This window comes from Schistocerca cancellata, chromosome 2, assembly GCF_023864275.1.
Source record: "Schistocerca cancellata isolate TAMUIC-IGC-003103 chromosome 2, iqSchCanc2.1, whole genome shotgun sequence".
NCBI classification, from domain to species: Eukaryota; Metazoa; Arthropoda; class Insecta; order Orthoptera; family Acrididae; genus Schistocerca; species Schistocerca cancellata.
The window spans coordinates 1,004,243,921-1,004,252,047 of NC_064627.1; positions in this window are offsets into that span (position 1 = coordinate 1,004,243,921).

Consider the following 8,127-nt stretch of genomic DNA (forward strand, 5'->3'; position numbering starts at 1 on the left):
TCTCCTGTTGTTATAGGTCCTAATGTCTTTCCGAGTATCCTTCATTCAACAAGCTCTGGTCTCGTAAATTATCCTGTTCTTACAAGATTCAGACGTTATGCTGCATATAGCGTTTCAGGGTGGTTGACTGCCTCAGTTTCTACATTCACTGGAATGTTCTTCTTATTATAGACATTCACAGTTTCTTTGCTAAACCCATCTCGGTTATCTGTACCCACATCGCTTCTTTCTCAGCCAGACAAATTTCTGTTCACTCTCCTAGACATTCAGCTATATCTCTTCTATCAATTTTTTCTCCTTCTGTTGTCATCTTTCTAGGTCCTGCCTTGATGTTCTACATCTACATCTACATCTACATTTATACTCCGCAAGCCACCCAACGGTGTGTGGCGGAGGGCACTTTACGTGCCACTGTCATTACCTCCCTTTCCTGTTCCAGTCGCGTATGGTTCGCGGGAAGAACGACTGTCTGAAAGCCTCTGTGCGCGCTCTAATCTCTCTAATTTTACATTCGTGATCTCCTCGGGAGGTATAAGTAGGGGGAAGCAATATATTCGATACCTCATCCAGAAACGCACCCTCTCGAAACCTGGCGAGCAAGCTACACCGCGATGCAGAGCGCCTCTCTTGCAGAGTCTGCCACTTGAGTTTGTTAAACATCTCCGTAACGCTATCACGGTTACCAAATAACCCTGTGACGAAACGCGCCGCTCTTCTTTGGATCTTCTCTATCTCCTCCGTCAACCCGATCTGGTACGGATCCCACACTGATGAGCAATACTCAAGTATAGGTCGAACGAGTGTTTTGTAAGCCACCTCCTTTGCTGATGGACTACATTTTCTAAGGACTCTCCCAATGAATCTCAACCTGGTACCCGCCTTACCAACAATTAATTTTATATGATCATTCCACTTCAAATCGTTCCGCACGCATACTCCCAGATGTTTTACAGAAGTAACTGCTACCAGTGTTTGTTCCGCTATCATATAATCATACAATAAAGGATCCTTCTTTCTATGTATTCGCAATACATTACATTTGTCTATGTTAAGGGTCAGTTGCTACTCCCTGCACCAAGTGCCTATCCGCTGCAGATCTTCCTACATCTCGCTACAATTTTCTAATGCTGCAACTTCTCTGTATACTACAGCATCATCCGCGAAAAGCCGCATGGAACTTCCGACACTATCTACTAGGTCATTTATATATATTGTGAAAAGCAACGGTCCCATAACACTCCCCTGTGGCACGCCAGAGGTTACTTTAACGTCTGTAGACGTCTCTCCGTTGATAACAACATGCTGTGTTCTATTCATGCTAAATCATCTTTGGCACATGCATTACAAAAACAAAGTGCAAACAATTATTTATCATTGCCTATCTTTTTAAGAAGTCCATAATAATCATCGTAATTACATAAAGTGTTTAAATATGTTCACGTTTGTACATTTTCGTACAGTTGTCTGTATGTTCGTGATGTGCTATGTTATCTCGACAGAGATCTGTAGACGTGATTTAGCTGTTTATGTCGGTAGTTCGACGGTTTAATTAGCAAACCTTTGTAATATTACAATACCGTCTGCGGAAGTGTTTCACTCCAACACCTTTCAATAATAATGCAGCTGGTTAAACATCTGGGCAACTGAGACCAAATAAGTACCCAATAAAAATACTTTTAAGCTACAAAAAATATATGAAAGTGAGGTGAAAAATTATAAACGTGGATTGCATTTTTAGATGAAAATCGCATATCATTTCCAATGTAGGCCTCTTTTCTTTATTCATGCGTTTATTCCACACAGCCTTGTAAGCCAACGACTTTCAACTGATTATATTCTATTTACTAAGTGCGGTTCTAGTACGATTGAAAAGCGTCTGCGTCCCCCTGCTCGTCATTACACTCAGAGCATTTCTTAGACACATATTTCATTGTATGTGCCAAAAAACAAGAGTGGCAAATCTGTATTGTTTTTTCTTGTGTTCCATGCATCTTTCTAGTTGTTTTGATCCCGAAAACTTGTGTACTGTTTACAAGGTTGTTTCCCCTTTCCGAGGTAACCAACGAAAATAATCTCTCTTACATTCCGGCGGAACAAATGCACTTTGAAATTTCTGATGCAAGACCAACGGCTTCAGCTCTTCCCTTCTATTGCTGTTTCGTTTCTGTTGTGAAATAATAGACCCTGGCCTTATTCACAGTAGCGAGCAAGAGAAAAGAATCAGCTGGACTCTTTTCAACGGTACAAACATTGTAATAAACCCGTTCTCTCTTTCATTTTTGTCCACCGTTCAACATTTCCGGCATTAATCTTACTTTTTTCATATTTTACGGCTACTTAACAGTCAAAACGTTGGAATAAATTCATTTTCTGCTTCCTCTGTTCGACATTCAACCTTTCCGACATTCATCTTATTTTTTGTTTTTATTTTTATCTTTTTTTAAGCCAATAATGCTATGCCATCACTTCATGTTTCGCCTTCTTTACATGATGTTCGCCTTATACTAAGAATCTAAACTACAGCGATTTGTCGAACTTACTAGCAGACTTTGAATTACTATTTAATTACACTGAATGTTATACAGGGTGATTCAAAAAGAATACCACAACTTTAGGAATTTAAAACTCTGCAACGACAAAAGGCAGAGCTAAGCACTATCTGTCGGCGAATTAAGGGAGCTATCAAGTTTCATTTAGTTGTACATTTGTTCGCTTGAGGCGCTGTTGACTAGGCGTCAGCGTCAGTTGATGCTAAGATGGCGACCGCTCAACAGAAAGCTTTTTGTGTTATTGAGTACGGCAGAAGTGAATCGACGACAGTTGTTCAGCGTGCATTTCGAACGAAGTATGGTGTTAAACCTCCTGATAGGTGGTGTATTAAACGTTGGTATAAACAGTTTACAGAGAATGGGTGTTTGTGCAAAGGGAAAAGTTCTGGACGGCCGAGAACGAGTGATGAAAATGTAGCACGCATCCAGCAAGCATTTGTTCGCAGCCCAGGAAAATCGACTCGCAGAGCTAGCAGACAGCTGCAAATTCCACAATCAACTGTATGGAGAGTCCTACGAAAAAGGTTAGTTATGAAACCTTATCGTCTGAAATTGGTTCAAGCACTGTCTGTAGCTGATAAGATTAAAAGAATCGATTTCTGTGATTTTATCCTTGCTCAAATGGAAACAGATGAATCTTTCGTTTCAAAGATTGTGTTTAGTGATGAAGCAACTTTCCACACAAACGGGAAAGTCAGCCGTCACAATGTCTGTATATGGGGCACTGAGAATCCGCGGGAAACAACTCAGTATGAACGTGACTCGCCTAAGGTGAACGTTTTCTGTGCCATTTCAGCCAATAAAGTTTTTGGTCCCTTTTTCTTCGAAGGTGCTACTGTAACTGGACTACAGTATCTGGAGATGTTAGAGAATTAGCTGTTCCCTCAGCTCGAACAAGAAGCACAACAATTCATATTTCAGCAGGATGGAGCGCCACCACATTGGCACTTATCTGTCCGTAACTACCTGAACGTCAACTACCCGAGGCGATGGATCGGCCGCCAGGCAGCCCGTGACAGAGCACTTCATCACTGGCCACCAAGAATCCCTGATCTTACCCCCTGCGATTTTTTCTTATGGGGGTATGTTAAGGATATGGTGTTTCGGCCACCTGTCCCAGCCACCATTGATGATTGGAAACGAGAAATAACAGCAGCTATCCAAACCGTTACGCCTGATATGCTACAGAGAGTGTGGAACGAGTTGGAGTATCGGGTTGATACTGCTCGAGTGTCTGGAGGGGGCCATATTGAACATCTCAGAACTTGTTTTTTAGTGAAAAAAAACCTTTTTAAATACTCTTTGTAATGATGTACAACAGAAGGTTATATTATGTTTCTTTCATTAAATACACATTTTTAAAGTTGTGGTATTCTTTTTGAATCACCCTGTATTACACATACATTTTCAATATTTTGGTTCCTTTAGGTTGTGAATATACTTATTTGAAAATAAAGACAGTAATATTTGGTTGTGTAACGGCACGGGTTATTCTGACTGTTAATAGTTTACTCACTTACCTTCATGAGTTTCCTTAAAACAGCGGCCTGCCCTGGGGTAACGTATACTGTTGTTCAATTGTAAAAGATGTTTGAAAAACAGGCTGAACTGTACATGTCAACTGAGTGCATAAAACGTCTGTTTACTGCTGAAAGAGGTTTCTTTGTCATAGATCCAACTGAAGTTACCAGATGAAACCCATTCTGATCTAAAATGTTTGAGCTGTATTCCCATTTGAACGATATAGTTGTTGCTACCAAGTCCGTCCTAACACACAGTTTTAGATACAAATGCACATTTTCGTTCGCAGTTTGTTCATCACGTTCGCGCACAAAGCAGATAGTTGCCAACTCCAGCATACAGGTACAACTCGCGACCTGTTGTCTAAAGAACCGCAACTTTAAGCAGTCAATGAGCGTTTTGAAAGTTCAACGACGGCGGTCAGTTTTAGTTTGCTCGCCTTAAGCGACAGAGTTTAACAGTGTTCTGCAATCAGAAGTTCAGAATTATGACCGCATTGCACATCACGCGAAATTTTTAAGCCCATCTGAAGAATGTTACAATATCCTCTAAAATTCCTGAAATTTCTGGAAAAATTATTTACGCTAGTTCTCAATCATTTTCTGAGCGACTCTGCTGCTTGGCGGAAGGAAATTTCAACGGTAGCACACGTAAGCGTAGCTCCGCACGCTACGACAGCTGACTCCCGACCCTTTGAGAACAAGCGAGCGCACATTTCTCTGTTCTTCCGAACGCAAGAACGTTCTCCCTTCTGATTGGCTCAAATATACTGTAGCCAATAAGCCTCACAATTTTTCATGAACAACCCCTTTAAGCCCCCCCACCCCATCCAACCAACCATAGTACCGAGTTTAGTTTAATCAATACATATTTTGCCAAAAGTATATAAAATGAACATGATTTAACAATAAAGAACAACCGTCTTTAGCCACGAATCGTAATTTTTATTAAAATGTATGATGCATTTCGAGCCCCGGGGCGTTCGTCTTCAGGTGATTTGACATTCTGCATCAACTTTACATTTCGTTTAATTCTGGGCTGTTTCTAGTAGTAGATGAGTAGTTACGGAAAATGTTTATGTACAAATACACACTTCCTATTAAACAGCACTCTTGCAGAAACATTTTGACACAGCACATTTTCGAACACAGTTGAATTTTTTCAATTCACACAAGTCTCAGCACCCGAGATTAGCTCACAAAACTTTACTGGACTGTTCTTCCTCATCTACTCCACTTACCGGATCTCGCACCTTCCGACTTCCATCTGTTTGGCCCAAAGAAGGATACACTCTGCGGGAAGCAGTAAGTGGATGATGGGACATTATTGATTCAGCAACGCGTTGACTCTGACGTCGACCACTTGAGTTGTACCATGTGGGCATAAAGGCCCTTCCAGTAATGAGGCGTAAGGCCATAGAACTGAACGGAGGTAATGTTGAAAAATAGGATTTTGTAATAAAACCGGCTATGTTGGGATAAAATGCAGTAACAGATCTTGAATTATATGAAATAAATGCGTTCCAAGTTAAAGACTGAAAATCCAGAAATCAACTACCAGACAACTGTACGAAAATGTACAAACGTGAACACATTTAAACACTTTATGTAATTACCATGATTGTTATGGACTTCTTAAAAAGATAGGCAATGATAAACAATTGTTTGCACTTTGTTTTTGTAATGCATGTGCCAAAGATGATTTTGCATGAATAGATCGATTTACGATAGTATTTTCTTTGCTACATGTTGTTATAGGTAAATCTTTGTTCTTGCTCAGTACGAGTATGGAGAACGAGTTATGAATGTGTTGAGTTGGCATGGAGGTTGCACTTCATAGTATTGCGAGGTGAAATAATAAAATATACATCTATTCGACAGATAAAAGTCAATGAGTGATTACATCATTTAAGAAAATGAAGGAGCATCCCCTACATCAGTATATGAAATTTCATTTCAGGATCTAGCAAGGACATGGATTACAAGCCTACAACTAGTAGTAGTAGTAGCTTTATTCATCCGTAGATCTCCTTTTACAAGGATATAGGAGATGTCAAAGTATTTTCAAGTTTAGATCAATTTAAAATAAGCTAATTTGTATACACATATATTTACAGACTTCTAGTTAGAGACAGTCATTAGATTTACTCCTGGTATACAATACTTTCTTTACAAATAACTTATTAAATAATGTAATACCACACTGTTCACTCATATCTCACTATCTGTCACTGCACACACTATACACACATTGTTTCATAACACATCACTCACTACACACACAAACACACACACGCACACACACACACACACACACACACATACACACACTGGTGATCTCTGGGCCATTTCCTGTACCGCAAATTCCCATTTGCTATCCTAAAAAACTGATTGTGAGTCAGCATCCCTCCATAATGAGTGAGATGTTGAGCTCGACAATAACGAAGAACCTACCTCTCCCTACAGTGTGTCACTCTCTCAGTGTGTCAAGCTTTGTGAAATTGTTACCTGCCAACCAAATTTAAACTGACTTCAAAATTAATGGTTCAAATAGCTCTAAGCACTAAGGGACTTAACATTTGAGGTCATCAGTCCCCTAGACTTAGAGCTACGTAAACCTAACTAACCTAAGAACATCACAGCCGGCCGAAGTGGCCGTGCGGTTAAAGGCGCTGCAGTCTGGAACCGCAAGACCGCTACGGTCGCAGGTTCGAATCCTGCCTCGGGCATGGATGTTTGTGATGTCCTTAGGTTAGTTAGGTTTAACTAGTTCTAAGTTCTAGGGGACTAATGACCTCAGCAGTTGAGTCCCATAGTGCTCAGAGCCATTTGAACCATTTAAGAACATCACACACATCCACGCCCGAGGCAGGATTCGAACCTGCGACAGCGCGGTTCCGGACTGAAGCTCCTAGAACCGCTCGGCCGCAGCGGCCGGCCAAAATTAATGAATCGACTTTGTGTTATAACAGGGTGGTGACAGTTAGAGTCGGGAATAATATTGTGTATGGTGAATAATATGGTGTACCGGATCCTGAATAAAACCAAACGGCTGTTCCAATTTCAAGCAGAATCCAATTGATTTTTTCATTTGGCTCTGAGCACTATGGGATTTAACATCTGAGGTCATCAGTCCCCTAGAACTTAGGACTACTTAAACCTAACTAACCTAAGGACATCACACACATTCATGCCCGAGACAGGATTTGAACCTGCGATCTTAGCGGTCGCGCGGTTCCGGACTGAAGCACCTAGAACAGCTCGGCCACTACGGCCGGCGATTTTTTCATCTCTAACATTCATTTTCCCTTGAGTTGTACATTTGTATATTAATGTAGGTATTCGTTGTTCTGACATCATTTGAATGTGTTCATGCCATTTCCTTCTGCACTCATCTATTTTCTGAAGTATGTTTTTGACACCCAGTTCATTTTTATTTCATTATTTTCATCCGATCTGTGAGTCTGTAACCAACTGGAGGTCTTAGGAGTCTCATCTCTGCCTCCTCAACCATCCTCATTTGACTGGCGATTTGAGTCCAAGTCTCTAGCCCTACATTAGAACTGGCTCTGCCACCGCATCATAAAATTTTAGTACTGGCTCTTCTCTGACCTTTTTAAGCGGAGTGTGATATATAGTACTTACTAACTACTGAAATTTTTGCATTCCGTATTCTTGATCACTGCATGTGTGATATATGAGATCTCATAGCCCAGATGTTTTAAAGTATTTATTTGTTCTATCGGTTTGTCATCAGTTATTGTTTTTGCTCTTAAAAGCTCCTTACCATGGAACGCCATTATTTTTACCCCTAGGTATTGTCACATTATAACCAATTGTTACACTGTGCACCGAGCGAGGTGGCGCATTGGTTAGCACACTGCACACGCATTCGGGAGGACGACGGTTCAATCCCGTCTCCAGCCATCCTGATTTAGGTTTTCCGTGATTTCCCTAAATCGTTTCAGGCAAATGCCGGGATGGTGCCTTTGAAAGGGCACGGCCGATATCCTTCCCCATCCTTCCCTAACCCGAGCTTGCGCTCCGTCTCTAATGAC